An 18,783-nucleotide genomic window follows, 5' to 3' on the forward strand; every position below is an offset into this window, starting at 1 on the left:
TCAGAACCCTGTCCAACATGGGACCTACTCTGTAATGTCAGGCCTGGCCTAGGTGCACCCACAGAAACACATCCACCATCCGGATACCACCCCACCAGGCGTAGGTTGTAATGATGGGCACTGTACTCACCCCCTTGTGGCTGCTGTGATGCCGTCAAGCGCCCATCTAGCTCAGGATAGGCCACCGCCAGTATGCGGGCCATCAGGGGGGTCAGGGTTCGACAGGCACCCCTTCCTCGTTGGGAGGCCATCACCAGCTGGGCCTCCGCAGTCTTGGGTGCCTAGCATCTCAGGTCCTCCCACCGCTTCCAACAGTGGGTGCTCTGCCTGCCGTAGACCCCCAGGGTCCGCACGTACTTGGCGATGGCACGCCATATATCCCTTCTTTTGATGGGCGCTGACCTGCAAAGAAATACACACTGGGAAAGCTATTAGTCAGACGTCCTGCCTGTTACACTTATGGCCCATCTGCACACACAGGGCCCAGCACACAAGCTGCACACCACCCAGGGGACATCCACCAACCCCCTCCCCACACAAGGCATTTAAAAACACCACTCCAGTGCATTTATGCCCCATGCATCGTGCTCACATGTGTACTCACCTGTTGGTCTGGAGGCCCACACAGCAGTCCGTACTGGGGTAGGACCCCATCCACCAGTCACTCCAACTCCACCAAGGTGAAGGCAGGGGCCCTTTCCCCAGCCACATGGGCCATGGTAGGTTCCAGCCACAGGTCACAGCAGCACATGCAGTGTAGGTCCTCTCCTGTTGAAGGTCAGGTAGCAAGTGAGTGAACAGATAGAAAATGGCGGTCACGTCCGCAGCGGTGCATACCGTCACCACCAGCGTACATCACCATTGGCCACTGTACCCCATAGGGCCAATATTATCCAATGAGGAGTTGCACAGTGGTTCTCGACCGCCTCCCGCAACGGCGCACAACATCAGCGGAATTACCTCACTTCCACCTGTCCCTCCACACAGGACAGGCGGACGCCATTTCAAGGGGGGGCAGGCCCTGTATAATAACTATGTCACAGTTCACAATTGGACATACAGGAAAATTGCCACTTCGACATTTCAAATTAACATCATGCATTGTACTGTTGTTGCTACAATGTTCAGTTTGTGACCGGCTCCTCACTCTTTTGTCCCTTAGACTGCAACTGCTGTGGATGAATAAGAGATGGAGACATACCCCCGTGTACCGACCCCTGGTGGACTTGGTAACAATGGAGGACAGGCACAATATCCTCACCTACAGACTTGAGAGGGCCACAATCACAGATCTGTGTGCCCAACTGGAGCCTGACCTGATATCTGTTATCTGTCACCACACTGGGCTCCCCCCTCTTGTGCAAGTTCTATCAGTGCTCCATTTCCTGGCAACTGGTTCTTTCCAAGTGACAGTGGGCTTGGCAGCAGGAATGTCACAGCCAATGTTCTCAATAGTGCTGACCAGAGTGTTGTCTGCACTGATAAAATACATGTGCAGCTACACTGTATTCCCCCAGGTGGAGGATTTGGCCACAGTGAAGGCTGACTTCTATGCAATGGGACATATTCCCAACATTATTGGGGCAATCGATGGAACACATATTACATTTCATTCCATAAATGTCCAGATGGTGTGCCTGACGGACCAGTACATCTCCCATGTCAACGCTAACTATCCTGAGTCTGTGCATGATGCCTATATCCTGGGGAATAGCAGCTTCCCAAATCGTGTGGCCAAACTATAGAGGCACAGGGTGTGGCTAATAGGTGAGCCCTGGTTCCAACCCAGCATATGTTGGTGTATGGGTATGGTGTAGGCCATATGCGATGGTGTGTGGCTAAATGTTGTCCTACCTTGGCTGCTGACCCTTGTGAGGAATCCCAGGACAAGGGCAGAAGAACGTTACAATGAGGCACATGGGCGTACCAGAAGGATAATAGAACGTACCTTTGGCCTCCTGAAGCCCAGGTTTCGGTGCCTCCATCTAACAGGTGTATCCCTGTACTACTCACCCAAGAAGGTCTGCCAGATCATTGTGGCATGCTGTATGTTGCACAACCTTGCCTTGAGACGCCATGTGCCTTTTCTGCAGGAGGCTGGAGATGGCCGTGTGGCAGCAGTGGACCCTGTGGACAGTGAGGACGAAGAGGCAGAGGATGAAGATGAAGATGAGGACTGCAGTGATCAGACAATACTTCCAATGACACCCAGGTAGGACAGTGTTACTTCATCTTTCATTGACATTTTCTTGTTTATCTTTGTCACTGGCATGCTGTTTTTCCCACTTCTATGCCCACTCACAGTACCCTTTGGTAACTAATTTTGCAGATATTGGTGCCCCACTATCACTCCTCGTGTGATCACTGCAGCCAACTACAGGTCTTCCAATTTGAACATTACTGAACATTTGAATGCAAAATTTGAACCTGGTTAAACAAATACATACTTATATCATTTGACATACTCCATACTTGTATTTTTTCAAAGGGTGTTTATTTAAGTGCTAAGGAGTAGAGGGGCAAGTGCATTGGGCTGGGGTGATGATGGAGGAAAGTCCAGGGTATTGTTCCAGTCTATTCGTAGCACAGGTGCATTGTTCAAGGGGCCATAGGAAGGGGAGCAATGGCAGTTCAAAGTGGACAGGGTTACAGAGTGGAACACAAGAGCGACAATCAGAAGAGTCTAATTTCCTGTTGGGGGTCTTGGCAATAGTCTCTGGCTTCTGCCTGGATCACAAGGAATGTTTGCGGTGTGGGTCTCCTTCTGCAGGGGGAGTGGTGCCGGATGGCCTGTTGGTCCTGTGGTGGGGCCTCCAGTCCACTAGCGGCAGTGGAGGTGGAAGGCAGTTTAGATGTCTGGCTAGTGGCAGGGACCCGCTGTTGTGAGGCTACCTCTCTCATAATGTTGGCCATGTCTGCCAGCACCTCTGCAATGGAGACCAGGGTGGTGTTAATGGCCTGCAAGTCCTCTCTGATCCCCTGGTACTGTCCCATCTGCAGCCTCCTGTTCTTCCGCACGTTGGCCAGGATCTGGGAATGTTGGTATGCTCCCAGGATCTTGGTGAGTGCCTCCTGGAGAGTCGGTTCCCTGGGCCTGTCCTCCCCCTGGCACACAGCAGTTCTCCCAGTTTCCCTGTTGTCTTGTGTCTCTGTCCCCTGAACCGTGTGCCCACTGCCACTGACCCCACGCCCCTGATTGTCTTGTGGGTGAGGTGTGCCCTGGAGTCCCTGTAGTGGTGGACACACTGCTGATTGATGTGTCCTGGGGACAGAGGTATGGGTAGGCTTGGTTAGTGCTGTGGTGGTGTTTCCTGAGGGGGGAGGCTCTGTGGTGGTGTGTGACTGTGGCTGGGTTACCGACTGAACAGAGGTCCCTGATCGGCCAGGTTGTTCATCCAGATCCAGGCGTCCAGAGTCGCTGTCATCACTGTGGGCTTCTACTGTGGGAGAACTGGATATTGCTGGCACCTCTTCTCCGGTGACATTGGCTGGGGTACCTGTGGGGATGTGAATGCAGTGTTACTTTTTCTGTGTGTGACATATTGTGCATCAGTGGGTTGCCCTCTTTGGTTGTATTCGCCCTGGCAGCTTTCACGTGGGTTGGTATGTGGTGGGGTAACTGAATCTCTCTATTGTGCATGCTTTAGTGATAGGTGTCCATGCAGGTCTGTGAGTGGTGTCCATGCATTGGTATGGAATGCAGGGCTTTGCATATGTGATGGTAGGGAGGTGGTGGAGTGATGGGAGTGAGGGTGAGGGTATGTGATTGTATGCAGGTAGTGGGGTGATAGAAATAGTGAGTTGACTTACCAGAGTCCAGTCCTCCTGCTACTCCTGACAGGCCCTCAGGATGCAGAATAGCCAAGACCTGCTCCTCCCATGTTAGTTGTGGGGGAGGAGGTGGGGGTCCACCGCCAGTCCTCTGTACAGCAAATTGGTGTCTTGCTGCAATGGAACGTATCTTCCCCCGTAGGTCGTTCCACCTCTTCCTGATGTCATCCCTGGTTCTGGTGTGCTGTCCCACGGCATTGACCCTGTCCACGATCCTCCGCCATAGCTCTATCTTCCTAGCAATGGATATCTGCTGCACCTGTGCTCCAAATAGCTGTGGCTCTACCCGGAAGATTTCCTCCACCATGACCCTTAGCTCCTTCTCTGAGAATCGGGGCAGTCTTTGTGGTGCCATGGTTGTTGTGTGACTAGTGTGGGTGAGGGTGTGTAGGGTGATACTTTGGGGTGTGTGATGTATGGTGCGTGGGTGGTGTATGGGTGATGGTGGTGTGTGGCTCTGGTCTGTAGTCATGGTGTCAGTCTGTTGGCAATGATTTATATTCATAAGGGGGTTGTGGGTAATGTGGGGGTGTGTTTTATGGTGGTGTGGGTGTGGTGTGTGTATGGGTGTCAGGTGTGTGTAGTTTGAATTGTCCAATGTGATGTTGTTTTGTATGTGTGTGTGTATTTTAAGCGTGGCCGTTGAATGTCCGCCGTGGTGATTCGTGGGTCATAATGTGGTTGGTGTTGTTCTGTGGGTGTAACGGTGTGGATTTTGAAAACGCCAGTTTATCACTGACCTTTGGTGTGGCGGACTTGTGTCTGTTGCTGAATAGTGATGGATTAGTGTGTGTGTGTCATAAAATGGTGAGCGGATGTCTGCTGCTGCAGCGGTAGGTTGGTGGCAGTCAGCAGGATATTCCGCCAATGTCATAATGAGGGCCTTAATCCTTAGAAAACAGTGTGAATGCTGTTGTTACACAAAGTACCTGGTTAGCGTCAAAAATAAAGCTGCACAGACAAGCGTGCATTGGAAAAGTTAGCGATGCGTTGATTCCTTACTCGCAAGTGAGGGTGTGCGTCGTTTCCTTCTCCGGTTTGGTCGAGATGTGTAGTTTTTCTCCCTCGCACGAGAATGATGCGCCGATTTTTAGTCGGGCCACCTCTGATCCGTATACAGTCAGGTTGACTTGGAGGCCCAGGAACAATGCCTGGTATCCGAAAACTGAGCTGTGTGGGGTTTGTGTCGTTATCAGCCTCTGTAAGTGGGTGTTGTGCGTTGTTTCTCCAGCCATGTTGCGTCGATCTCCCAGCCATGATGCAGGTGGAGTGTCAATTTTAGCCACGAAGCTTGTGGCGTGTCGCTTATCAGCCGCGTCATGGAAGGTGCGTATTAAATGTCCCGCACGGCGTTCTGTTCGTTGATTTTCAGTTCTTAGCTGCCAACTTCATCCTTTCAAGGGCCCAGGAACTTGTTAGGGCACCAGTTGGGAGAGCAGGAGTCTCAGCAGAGAGTCCAGGTGCTGGCAGCTGAAGCCTTTGATGGTCCTGAGACTTCAACAACAGGAGGCAAGCTCAGTTCAAGCCCTTGGAGATTCTTCTCTAGCAGGAATGCGCAGCAAAGTCGAGTATTTGTCCCCTTTCACAGGCAGAAGCAGCAACTGCAAGATAGCCCAACAAAGCACAGTCACAGGCCGGGACAGCACTTCTCCTCAGCTCTTCAGCTTTTTTCCTTGTCAGAGGTTCCTCTTGGTTCCAGAAGGGATCTAATCTTCAGGGGCTTTGAGCCCACTACTTATACTCCTTTCTGCATTTGAAGTAGGCAAACTTAAAAAAAAAGTCTCTCTTATTTGCAGGATCCTGCCTTGTCCGGGCCAGGCCCCAGACACACACCGGGGGTTGGAGACTGCCTTGTGTGAGGACAGGCACAGCCCTTTCAGGTGTGAGTGACCACTCATTCCCTCCCTCCCAACAAAGATGGCTCTTCAGTATACGCAGGCTACACCCCAGCTCCCTTTGTGTCACTTTCTAGAGGAGAGGTATAAACCGCCCAACTGTCAAACTGACCCAGACAGGGAATCCACAAACAGGCAGAGTCACAGAATGGTTTAACCAATAAAATGCCTACTTTCTAAAAGTGGCATTTTCAAACACAGAATCTAAAAACCAACATCACTAAAAGATGTATTTGTAAATTGTGAGCTCAGAGACCCTAAACTCAAACTTTCAATCTGCTCCCAAAGGGAATCTGCACTTTAATCATATTTACAGACAGTCCACCCAGCCCATGGGGTGCCTTACATGTAGAAAAAGGGAAGCGTTAGGCCTGGCAAGTGGGTAAACTTGCCAAATCGAATTGGTAGTTTAAAACTGCACACACGGATATTGCAGTGGCAGGTCTGAGCCATGTTTACAGGGCTACTCGTGGGTGGCACAGCCAGTGCTGCAGGCCCTCTAGTAGCATTTGATTTATAGTCCCTGGGCACCTGTAGTGCACTTTACTAGGGACTTACCAGTAAATCAAATATGCAAATAATGAAAAGCCAATTACACATTCATTTTACATAGGAGCACTTTCACTTTAGCACTGGATAGCAGTGGTAAAGTGCCCAGAATATCAAAAACAGCAAAAACAGAGTCCAGCACACATCAACAACCTGGGAAACAGAGGCACAAAGTTAGGGGAGACCACACCAAGGATGCCAAGTCTAATGCACTGGAAATGCCTTTTTTGTTTTGCTTAGAACTTTGGAACCGCTTGATGACAAATCTTCACAAAACTTTCCAAAAAAGTGTTCTATTTTCCCTTTTTGTGCATGGAAAGTTTTGGGGTGATCCATCAAACAGGGGATGAGAAAAAAGGGGATCCCAAAAAGCAAAATCTACGTGCATTTGGGCTACCTCAAAAACTGGTGAACGGAGTTACACCAAAGTAGTCAGGAAGCTAGATTGTGTTCTGCAGATTGTGCTTTTTGTGATTTTGTGCAAATCCTTTCAGTAGTTTTTGAGAAATTAAGATTCAAATATACTTGTATATTTGGATGGTTGGAACCGCTGGAGCCTCGCTTAAGTCTTGTGGGAGCATCACTTTAAAAATAGAGCGTTCTGAGTTACCTAGGGAGCTTTTATTCACTTCTGCCAATTCGGTCCCACAGGAGTCAGACTCCCGCCGGAGCAAGCACTCTGATTGGATGCTAGTTATATAAGGAAAACGCTGCTAGCAGCCATTACAGGACTTGGGAACGTAGTCACCTGTCCCGAAGCAAAAGAAAATAATAATAATAAGGAGCAGGGTAGAGATACCCTCCCCCTAGGCCCTGTGGGGGGACCCAGAGAGACCCCCCTTACGAGGTCAAACTAACAACAACATTGGCATTTCTTGCTGCACTCCCGCAGGACTCCAGTGGGATTGCAGCAAAAACAAATGAGAAAATAGTGCCCGCCATTCTTTTTAAGTATCCCATTTTGGGCCCCAGGAACCCCATCCCCCAGGGCTGGGTTTATTATGAAGGGGAGATCCGTGCGGCCTCTTTCCCCAAAACTTGGTAGGCCCTAGGGACTCCATCCCCCAGGTCTGAAATCATAAAAAAGGGGTGGGGGGCTTTGCGCCCCCCCCTCCCAAAGCCTTAAAAAGGGGAACCCCATTACCCAGGGCCATAATGTAAATTAAAAGGGCAGAGGCTACACAGCCCCTCTCCTTGAGCCTTTAATGGGCCAGGGGAGCCCACCCCCAGGACACAGTAGTTTCCCTGTCCGCACAACAGTGGGCAGGTAAACATGTGTTTGCTCCTGTCTGGTGGGAGCATTTATAATTTTTCCTCCAATCAGAAGCAAACACTAAGGGCCTGATTTAGAAGTCGGCAGACGGGTTACTCCATCACAAATCTGACACATATCCAGTCCTCCGAAATCCAAATCCCATCATATTTAATGGGATTTAGATGTCAGCGGATGGGTTACTTCTTCACCTTTGTGAAGGAGTAACCCGTCCGCCAAGCTATAAATCAAGCCCTAAGTCAGCTCCCAGCTGGCGGGAGATTTCAAAAAAGCTCCCACCAGTGGGAGGTGCATAAGTAGCTGCTCCCACTGGGCGGGAGCAATGCCGGCTCTCGCACCATGCATGGCGCCGGCTGGGGATGCGGAGGCCCTGGGGCTCCCCCCGCACCTCTGACGTGTGTGGTGAGTTCCCAGGGTGGGCACCAGGGCACACATCTATAAATAATGGAGGCCCCCGGGAGATGTGGTCTCCAGGACCAACAAAGGCTCGGGAAGGGAGTCCCACAGGATTGCGGCAAACACAAAACAGAGAAAATGGCTGCTTCAATTTCCTTTAAAATATATATGGGGAGGGGACATGAGAAGGGCCTTCAGCCCTGAGCCTATTTTTTTTTGGGGGGGGGTATATTTAATTAAAGAGAAGGGGCACATGGCCCACTTCTCTCCCCTCATTAATGCTGGCCCGGGGATCCAGTTTCCATCTTTGTTTTGTCCTTGGGACAAGTAGGCCCAACCCCCTGCAGCACAAACCCTTTGACTGCCAGTTCACAGGGATCATGAAAGAGCATTGTCCGCAATTAATGTAATATTCATGTCCGTGTGCTAATGATGCTCAGACTTGTATCTATGGTCCACTCATGCAAGGTCTTTAGCAATAGGGTGAGCATTTTAAGAAAATGTTGTGAGCTCGGACTGCACTAGTGACAGTGGTTCCAGTATAAAATGTGAAGTTTGATATGAGGCTACATATAATGCTCCCAAGCGTGCTCAATGGTTTGATGTGAATATTTGCAGGAGCTTGAAAGCAAGATTGGTGATTTCTGTGCTTTCAAAATAAAACGTTCACAAAAAACTGCAACTAGGAAAAAAACGTTTTGCTAAAACAACTGACATTTAAGTATCATTTCTTTGGAGCATCATTCAGTAAAATGTGTTGATGCACGCTGGTGTTTCCAGAAAATTATTCATAATTGAAAGATCACTGTAACCAGTTCCAAAAAGATAATGGGAAACATGAAAATAAACAAGCATTGGCAAAACCAATAGTTCTGACACTGGTGATTGGCCTTTTGGTTTTGTCAGTGCATGTCTTGTTTTGCCTTGGTTTTTGTAAAACTTTACTGTTGAGGGAGCTGCCAGGCCCTCACCATTATAACAAACATTGGCAAAAAGCAAAAATGTTTTTGGTCTCAAAAAGCACACTTTGCCACAGTAATTCAGGCCACTGAACAATTGTACTTTCTGTGCCAATATGCTCCTTGTGAAAGAGCAGAATACTGACATTCAAAGTGAAAACAGCAATAAATAGCGAGAGACAGGATGTTGATAAAAGATAAATAATTAGGGGTCCAGTTCTTAAAGAAAATCACAAAAGTGTATGCATTGTATATGTTCTTGCAGTAGTGCAGATTTACAGCACTCATGAATTCACAAGAATTTAGAGAAGGAGGCCAAGAAAACTTACTCCTAGAAAATATTTGTGAACTGCGTTTTAGCATGAGCAAATATGCATCTGTAGATTTGCTCATGCGAAAATCCGTTGAGCGTTTACAAGTTCTCTTTCCCTCCAACCACTTTTTTCCAACTCAGGAAGTAGTTTTACTTCTGCCCTTGTCAGGTGTAAATTTCCAGCCTTTCTCTGTATAAGCAAAGATTACAGAAGGGCTGGTGAAACCCCCTAAAACCTGCATGGTATTAGGTTTGCACAGACTCAAAATGGCATGCCAACTCTAGAACCATTGCTTACTCCTATCTCCAGCCTCAGGATGTAGATCTGCTGAAAGGTGCCAAAATAAAGTAATCGCTAGTATTCAAACCCTACAAACGTATGAGCCCTGGCATAATCAGAGAGGCTGGTATCAGACCTCCTATACAATGAGATCGCTGCCATAATTTGTCGACACGCTACATGGCACCAAAGGGACAAGTTGAGATTTGTACAGGAAAAGTAGATTTATGAAGCAACCTGTCCCATGGGCAAGTAGATATTTTATAAAATTCCACACCCCTGAGGGGAGATGTGTCCCTTTAGTTGAAACACATGAGAATAAAGCAAAAACATACAGACCTCTATCCTCAGTCCAAGAGATGCAGACTCATACATGGGCAGTACCTAGACATCAATGAACACCTGAGGGCAGTAACTGGACATTAGCCAAACACAGCTGCGTGTCCCACAGACCTCCTCACCATTTCCCTGCTGCACCGAGGTGGGTTGGTTGCTTTGGGTAAAGACGCCACCAAAGCCATGGGGAACACCATTATGGGGGCACCACCCTTATGGGGGCCCTAAAGGTGATGTGATCGCCATCCCATCTCCTGCTCCGTGGAAGTACCTTTATGGGTTGAGTACATGCCAAGGACTCTCTCGGTCACGGGAAGTAGCGGTGAGTGGGGGGCACTCAAACAGCGGCGGCTTCTCCACGAGAGCAGGGGACTATTGCCCCCCTGCCCACTGCGCGTCACGGGTGACAAACATAAAATGGCAATGTAATGATTGAATTGCCATTTTATCTTTTCACCTGATGTGCGTGCTGCAGGGTGCCGGCCCGAGGCAAAAGACATTTGGGGCGTATCCTCTGCTGTGACTGGAGCAGTGGCTGGCTGGATGCTCCAAGTGCGCGTCACTTTGGCCAGGTGTTTTGCGCCGGCCAAAGTGACATGCGCACTTTGGGTGTGTCGGGAGGAGGAGAATTCAGTGAGCTCAGAAACTGAAGGGGGCCCCTGAAAAACACATGGAGCCTCATCCTCCCTCCCGGACTAACTCAGGCCAAGGCCTGTGCTGAGGGGGCCGCCAGGAGCTCGCTCCCCCGCACTGCGGTGGCTGCGAGGCCTTTGTTACGCCACTGGGAGGAGTCAAACAGGTCAGGAAGCATGGGCAGAAGCTGCGCAGCGGCCCTTACAGCGGTCCCCACATTGCTGTTATGTTTGGGACTTCCCCAAGTTACCCGGCGGACAGGGGTGTCGTTATCACAGCCCGGGTCAGTACATGCTGGAAGGTTACCTCCCCCTGCTAACGGGGGGAGGAATGGTTCAGACCCCCTGACGTAGGGGGAAGGAATAAAACGGCTGGTTTGGCAAGGCGTGAACAGTCTGATGCCGTGCAGCCTATTACACTACCTGCGTGTCTCGTGTGCATTATTTATGTGGCGCGCTGAGTTTAAGAGCGCGCATTGATGCCGGAGTTTGCCGCTAATATAAAGCATGAGACAGAACAAATTGGCGACGAAGGTGGGATAAACCCACATGGGGGAAGAGCGGCGGTGCGACCCCCGGCAGTTTCAAAAACGCGCGCCGAAAAAAAAAAAAACGCCTGAAGCAAGACGACGTGAGGTGAAACTTCATCTTGAAATACCCGAGTGAGCCCTGACGTTCCACGCGAGGAACACCATAAACGCAGGTGACGCGCGCTCCGAAAGAACACTTTACCCTGCCCCCAAAACGGCCCCAGGAGACCGGCTGGCAGCCACGCATGGAAAAAAAAGGAGGTGAGGGGGAGAGTGAGGCCCAGAAATGAAGGGGCACAGATAATCGGGCCCCAGCGCCCACATAGAACAACAAACAGAAAGAAAAGGGGGACACAGGATCAAAACAAAGAGAAAATATATAGATATATGAGCAAACAAAGAAGGACAACAAAGTATATGAAAATTAGACAGAGGTCAAGGAAATAAAGAGGGGGTCTAAAAAAAAAAAAAAAAATGGCCACTTTCCCGGTCATAGAGCCTTTTGTCATGGAAGGGCCCCCATCAGCACAGGCCGCAAAATGGAAATCCTGGGTGGAACGTTTAGAAAATTATTTTGCAGCTGTCGCACTAGACCCGGATAGACAAAGACCGATGCTCCTGCACATGGGAGGAGCGATGTTGCACAGAATCAGCAAAACAGTGGCTGAAGAAGGGCCCCCATTCACGTACCGAACGCTAAAAAGGGCAATAACTGCATACTTTGAACCCATGGCAAATCCTGACTACGAACGGTTCCTCCTGCGACAAGCCAGACAACACTCAGATGAATCGGTAGACACATACTATGCAAGGTTAAAGGAACTAGCAAGCACATGCACATTGCCTGACCCGGATGATGAAATAAGAGCGCAATTTATCCAAGGATGCCACTCAACAAAATTAAGAGAACACATCCTCCAGATCCCATGCATGACGATGGCTGACATGCTGACGATGGGCAGGTCAAAAGAGTTGTCCAGGGTATGAGCAGCACACATGGAATCGGCGCTCGAACAAACCATCAAAACAGAACCGATAAATGCCATAGCATCAGGCAGTGTGACAAAAAAGAAGGACAAGAAAAGATCGACAGGTGCACACCGTTCATGCTATATGTGTGGAGGAACATTTCCACACCAAGGGAAATGCCCGGCACTGGGGAAACAGTGCACCAACTGCCAAAAACTGAATCATTTCGCAAAAGTTTGCCGTTCGAATACCAGAGCAAGAGGGGACAGACAAAAGACAAGTCAAGGAGCCAAAGCGGTACAACCACCAGATCTAATCCCCGACATGGATGATGATGATGAGCCAGAAGGAACCGTGTACATAATCCATGCAACGGAACCAGGCTGCCAAAGCCGGAAGAAAATTCCAAAGTGCCAAGTCAAAGTAGCGGAACACCAAGTAACTGCCCTAATTGACACAGGAGCCTCAGTTAATATACTGGCGCAATCTGATTTTGACCAAATGCCGCATCACCCCCCTCTACGGCGCACGACAGTACAAGTATTCGCATTCGGATCAACAAGACCCCTCCCAATGGCAGGAGTTTTCGTGACGGACATCAATCATGATAATGTAACGGTACAATCTAAGGTGTATGTCACCAAGATAGGAACAGGGATGCTGCTCAGTTGCTGTACTGCAGAAGAACTGAAACTGGTGACATTCGCGTTCAGCATCCACGTGGGGGAGCTAGAAAGCTTACAGGAAGAGTACGCAGATCTATTCCGAGGCATTGGCTGCCTGAAAGACCGTCAAGTAAAACTACACATTGACAAGTCCATAGAACCAGTCGCGTTGAAGCACCGACGCATTGCATTTCATCTCCGCCCACAAGTGGAGGCAGAATTAAGGAAACTGGAAGAAGCGGACATAATTGAGAAGGTAGAAGGACCAACCCCATGGGTGTCACCCATTGTGGTCACCAGAAAACCCAAACAACCAGGGGAGGTACGCATATGCGTAGATATGCGCCTCCCAAATGTGGCTATCCGGAGGGAGCGTCACCTCACCCCTACAGTGGATGACATAGTGGTGGAGGTCAGCGGGTCCAAATGGTTCTCAAAAATGGATCTAAGAGCTGGATATCACCAAATAATGTTGGCTCCGGAGTCTCGAGCAATCACCATGTTCTCCACCCATGTGGGACTAAGATGATACCGACGCCTGAGTTTCGGGATCGCCAGCGCGGCTGAAGTTTTCCAGGACACCATAAGAGGAGTTCTGGCTGGCCTGGAGGGAGTCATCAGTGTGAGTGATGATATCCTGGTACATGCGCCCACAGTTGAGGCACACCTACAGAGGTTACGAGCAGTATTCCAATGACTGCACACAAATGGACTAACATTACATCGGGAAAAGTGTGAATTTCTGAGAAAGGACATTGCATTCTTCAGATATCACTTCTCAGAAAAAGGAGTTCGACCTGACCCAGAGAAAGTGGCAGATATAAAGTCAGCACCCCCCCACCCACCTCAGTCACTGGTGTTCGAAGCTTCCTGGGAATGGTAACATATTGCCGGAGGTTCATTCCCAATCTAACCTCCCTCATGGCCCCACTAAGGGAGTTAACAAAGGCTCACACTCAGTGGGAGTGGAATGCGACGCAGGAAAAGGCATTTCAGGACACGAAGCAGGCACTATCGGCAGAGACAACTCTGGTTTTCTTCGACCCAGCAAAAGAAACAGAGCTATCAGTGGATGCGAGCCCCACAGGTCTCGGAGCCGTGTTGTCCCAAAGAAAAAAAGAAGGCGACTGGGCCCCCGTGGCATATGCCAGTCGAGCGTTGACAGAAACGGAACAAAGATATTCACACATAGAGAAGGAGGCGCTAGCAGTCAACTGGGCCTGTCGCCACTATCATCTGTACATCTATGGTCACCCATTTGTTGTATACACTGACCACAAGCCACTGATACCGTTGTTCAACAAAACAGCCTCACAGCCTCCCCGAGGATTGAAAAATGGATTCTCCAACTACAAGGGTATCAATTCTCTGTGGTATACCGCCCCGGGGCACAAAACCCAGCAGACTATTTGTCTCGACATGCAAGACCGATTACCGTGATCAAAAAAGAGGGGACTGAGAATACGGAGGAGTATGTGAGGTTGATAGTGGAGAGATCTCGGCCACTGCCAATGACCCTGAAGGAAATACAGGACGCAACAAAAGAAGATGAGGTATTGCAATTGGCAATGTCCTGTGTCAGTGATGGGAAATGGCACCTGTTGAAGCAGAATCTGACTCTAAGAACTGAGGAGGCCAACCACAACCTACAAGCATTATTTCGAGTCAGGCACGAGCTGGCGGTGTCGCCTGAAAACTGCCTGTTGCAAGGAAGTCGGCTGGTCATCCCGGACAGCCTGAGGCAAAGGACAGTAGATTTGGCCCATACCGCTCACCAGGGCATGGTAAAAACAAAGGCCAGATTGAGAAGCAAAGTGTGGTTCCCAGACCTAAACACCCGGGTGGAGAGGACCATATAGAGGTGTCACGTATGTCAATTGGTGGGGCCGACGGATCCGCCACCCCCCATCATCACAGAATCCATCCCGTCAACGCCCTGGCAGAGAGCGAGTGCGGATCTGGGAAGTCTACCGGATGGAAGACATATGCTAGTGGTGATCGATGATTTCTCAAAATATCCAGAGGTCGAAATTTTAGAATCTACGGTCACGGAGAAAGTAATACGTTGCATAGAGAAAACAATGGCCACGCATGGGATGATACAAGAACTAAGAACCGACAATGGTCCCCCATTTTCGAGCCATGACTTTGCAGCATATCTGGCCTCACATGCCATCCAACACCGAAAAATTACTCCACGATGGCCTCAAGCCAATGGAGAGGCTGAACGATTTATGAGGACCCTAAACAAAGTACTGAGGATTGCGGTAGTGAGAGAGAAAAATATAGACTGTGCGATTTTGGAGTTCTTGAGAGAATATCGCCTGACCCCCATAGTACAACTGGTGTACCCCCGAGCCATATTTGCATGCAACGACAAGTAAGGGACACTATTCCCCAAGTGGAAACCATGACAGAGACGCCAGGACAGTTGAAAAACAGGCAAAGACAAGCGGAAGCACGACTGCAACAAAGCCAGGTCCACAATGAGCGGATGTCAAGGAAGAGGAGAGCGTGTACCAGACATTTGAGTAGAGGTGAGGTGGTACTCATGAAGAATCGACATCCGGGAGGCAAGTTCAAAACAACTTTTGAATCAGGTCTGTGGACTGTCACCCGAGTAAAAGGAACGCTAGTGACCGCTCCAAGAGGAAATGAGGTTGTGACAAGGAACATCTCATGTTTCAAGACATATCAGAGAGACCACATGGGTCGTCAAGGGAGCAGAAATGATAGGAGCCAAGAGAGAGAAGACGAAGACTTCTGGAGACCAGGTCCCTCCGATGAGAACGGGCTGAGGAATAGTCCTTCACGAACCCGGGAGTAGTTCGGAGAAAGAGAAGTTGCACCTACGAGGGTCCCGGCACAGATCGAGGAGAATCAGCCGGTAGAGGTGCCAGTGGAGGAAGACAGCCGGGAGGTGATTCAAAGAAGAGGGATGGGCAGGTACAATTTGCGATCCCGCCTATCACCCCCAGAGAGGCTGAAGGACTATGTATGTGAGTAGTGGGGACATTTTAATATATATGGACCACAGTGGGTGAGAGGTCAGCGAAAGTTATTTGAGTAAAAAGAAGGTATTTAGGTATGTAGAAAATATTGTTTTCCTTGAGCACTATGGAACAAAGCAGTTTGTGTGTAATGCCTCCCTGTTAGTTTCAAGTTATTTTATAGTTGAGGAGGAATGTTATGTTTGGGACTTCCCCAAGTTACCCGGCGGACAGGGGTGTGGTTATCACAGCCCTTGTCAGTACATGCTGGAAGGTTACCTCCCCCTGCTAACGGGGGGAGGAATGCTCAGACCCCCTGACGTAGGGGGAAGGAATAAAGCGGCTGGTTTGGCAAGGCGTGAACAGTCTGATGCCGGGCAGCCTACTACGCTAACTGCGTGTCTCGTGTGCATTATTTATGCGGCGCGCTGAGTTTAAGAGCGCGCATTGATGCCGGAGTTTGCTGCTAATATAAAGCACGAGACAGAACAATTGCCACCTGCAGCCACTTTGGGGAAAAGCCATTCCGCAGCTGCTGCAATTGAAAAATGACCTGGTGTTTATAATCTAAAAAAAACAGTAATCTGAGAAGGCCCCAGCAAGCTGTGCATGGCAGAGATGCTGTCAGAAGAGTCAAATGATGCCAAATGGGCAAGACCGTGAGTTGGGGACAGCGGATGCCATGGATACTGCCTCCCTCTGGACAAACACGCCTCATGCAACCGGAAGAGCCATCCAGGCTGGAAACTTGAGTAGAAAGTGCCCAGTGCCAAAGGCCCAGATGTCACCTGGTGCTGCTGGACTGAAGGAAGCCACTGAACAGCGAGCCCCACTGCAGCTCCGGGGAATGAGTTCCCCACACACTTCACTCTGTCTGCATTTCATTTCTCTTTGCTGCTACAAGGGGCAGTCTCAGGGCTGCCTTGGCCAGAAATCCCCAAGGAGGGAAATCTTGAAGGCTTCCGGGAGGCGGTGCACGTGTCCTTACATGTCAGGCACTTGTCTCTGGGCCCCGAGACCTTGGACCCCTTCCAAGAGTAGGTTTCATTGTTCAGTCCTTCGCTCTGTTTCTCTGCAGGACTCCCCGCCCCATGACTCACCCCTCGGTTCAGTTCCTGGGAGTCAGTTGAGCTCCGGGAACTCCTGTTCTCAGAATGTCTGCACCCCGAGTCCGGGGCCCCCACTCTGGTGAAGCGTCACTGTTGCGCTTGCTTCTGGGTGTTGTGTTGCAGGCTCCAGCTGTGTGTGTGTGTGTGTGTGTGTGTGTGTGTGTGTGAGGGGTGTATTATCCTGCTAATTGTTAGGGATGAAAGCACTTCCCTCTGTTCACAATGTGCTCAGATTTGAGCTGACAGCATCGTTTGACCTGCTCCGGGGCTCACATTTCATCTCAGGTTTTTTCTTCTGAACTTTTGCACTAATTATAGATTCCACAGGTAACCTGACGTTTATTGACTTCACACAGCGAATCAAACTACTGCGTAATCGGACCTCGGTGCTGAAGAGACCTCAGTAGTACATGCAGACGGCGGGTCAATGAAGCGTTATTGCCCTTGGCTGAGGGCGTTAACAGCATCGATGGTGGGCACAGGTTGAAGGCACGGCTTCCAGAAAGGAGCTGAGGTAGTTGTGAGAATGTCCGGCAGCAGGGGGCATTAAGGCTATCAGCACAGGTAGCCCACCCTCCCCTGCACACCCAGACACGCCGCAGCCCCTGACCTTCACACACCTTCCCCCAGGACAGTGCTATGTGCATGTGCAGAGACTCCGCAGTCGTAAAGATACTACCCGTAAAGTGTGTTTGTGAATAGCAGAAAGTCGTCAACGTAAACCCTGAAAGGCAGGGTCCTTCTATCCTGGGCACAGGACACTGTGGACGGCGACGGAGGGACACTTGCAGCTTAGACAGCGGAGGCGTAAAGGGCGTGAAACGAGCTCGCCCACAAGCGAAGGAACAAGTAATCAGGCCGGGGTTATCGGACGCTGTTAAGAGATATTCATAAGCGATACACGTAGCAGCGCTATTCATCCATCTTCTGCCCCTTATCCTGCTCTAGAGTCTACGGGGAGAAACATCGAAACCATTCGCTAAGTTTGGAGTGAGTTTTTGACACCCGGTGCACTGCCTCGTAGAGTCTCCATACTTGGATGTACACAGCTTCTTCAGACTCCATTTGACCCCTTTAAGCAGTGGTGGTTTCTTCTCAAAGGCCGGGGACCGTCACCCGCCACCGGCTGCGAGCCGCACATGTGAAAATAAAATGGCAATGAAAAGATTTCATTCCCATTCCCTTTTTTCCAGCGCAGCGTGCACCGTGCTGGGCGTGTCCTCTACTGCCAATTGGCAGCAGAGGACTGAAGCAGGACTGACTGGATGCTCCAAAGTGCGCATGTCACTTTGGCTGGCTGTTTTGCACTGGCCAAAGTAACATGCGCACTTTGAAGCTCTCCACTCAGCTGTCTTTAAACTGCTTGGTGGAGACCAAGCACAGGCCTCCAGGGCCTGAAGGAGCATCAAGCCAGCCCGCTCCATCCAATCACCTCTCTCATGCTGGTTAACAGCAGGTTTGGCTAGGGGAGCTCTCCCGGCATCGGAGAAGGAGAAGAGCACGAGGTGTACGCACAGCCAGGGGTAGGTGCCTTTTTTATTTTAAATGTGTAATGCATGTGTGTGTGTAATATATGTAAGTGTGTAATGCATGTAGTTGTGTAATGCATGTAAGTGTGGTAGTTGTGCTTATTTTGTAGCTGTTGTTATCATTTTATTTGGGCTTTGGCTGAAGTGGTGGTTTACTTCGCGGTTTTGGAGTGAGGGGGTGTTTTATTTTGTTTTGGGAAGTGGTGGGGCACTTCACTCACACAATACATTTCAGAGGGTACAGGCGGCCCCTGCCTTTAAGGCAACGTATTTGCTTCTAATTATTAAACGGATTTCATGAGCATGTAGATTTTCAGACTTCATATTATAATCAGAGGATCTGGCACTTTTCATATGTTCACGTTTGATAAGTTTTTGTATGCACGTTTGGATGTCCCGGGGAGGATGTGGAGAAATCCTGGCCGTGCGGGACGAAGTTTCAGGAGCTGCGTCGATACGGTGGGCGATGCAGGGAAATTTCTGTTGCACAGCAGGTGCTGTGTCAATTCTTCTTGCCGGAAGTCGGG

The 18,783-nt window shown here is 49.8% G+C and overlaps 1 long non-coding RNA gene across 1 annotated transcript in view; it reads left to right on the forward strand.

The window, feature by feature from the left end:
* The window catches only part of LOC138258567 (uncharacterized), a 279,642-nt gene that overhangs the window by 13,897 nt on the left and 246,962 nt on the right, over nt 1-18,783 (forward strand). Inside the window, exon 2 of the long non-coding RNA XR_011198420.1 lies at nt 2,094-2,212. This is a non-coding gene — a long non-coding RNA (uncharacterized lncRNA). The remainder of the gene's footprint in view (nt 1-2,093; nt 2,213-18,783) is intronic.

This window comes from Pleurodeles waltl, chromosome 9 (assembly GCF_031143425.1).
Source record: "Pleurodeles waltl isolate 20211129_DDA chromosome 9, aPleWal1.hap1.20221129, whole genome shotgun sequence".
Lineage (NCBI taxonomy): Eukaryota > Metazoa > Chordata > Amphibia > Caudata > Salamandridae > Pleurodeles > Pleurodeles waltl.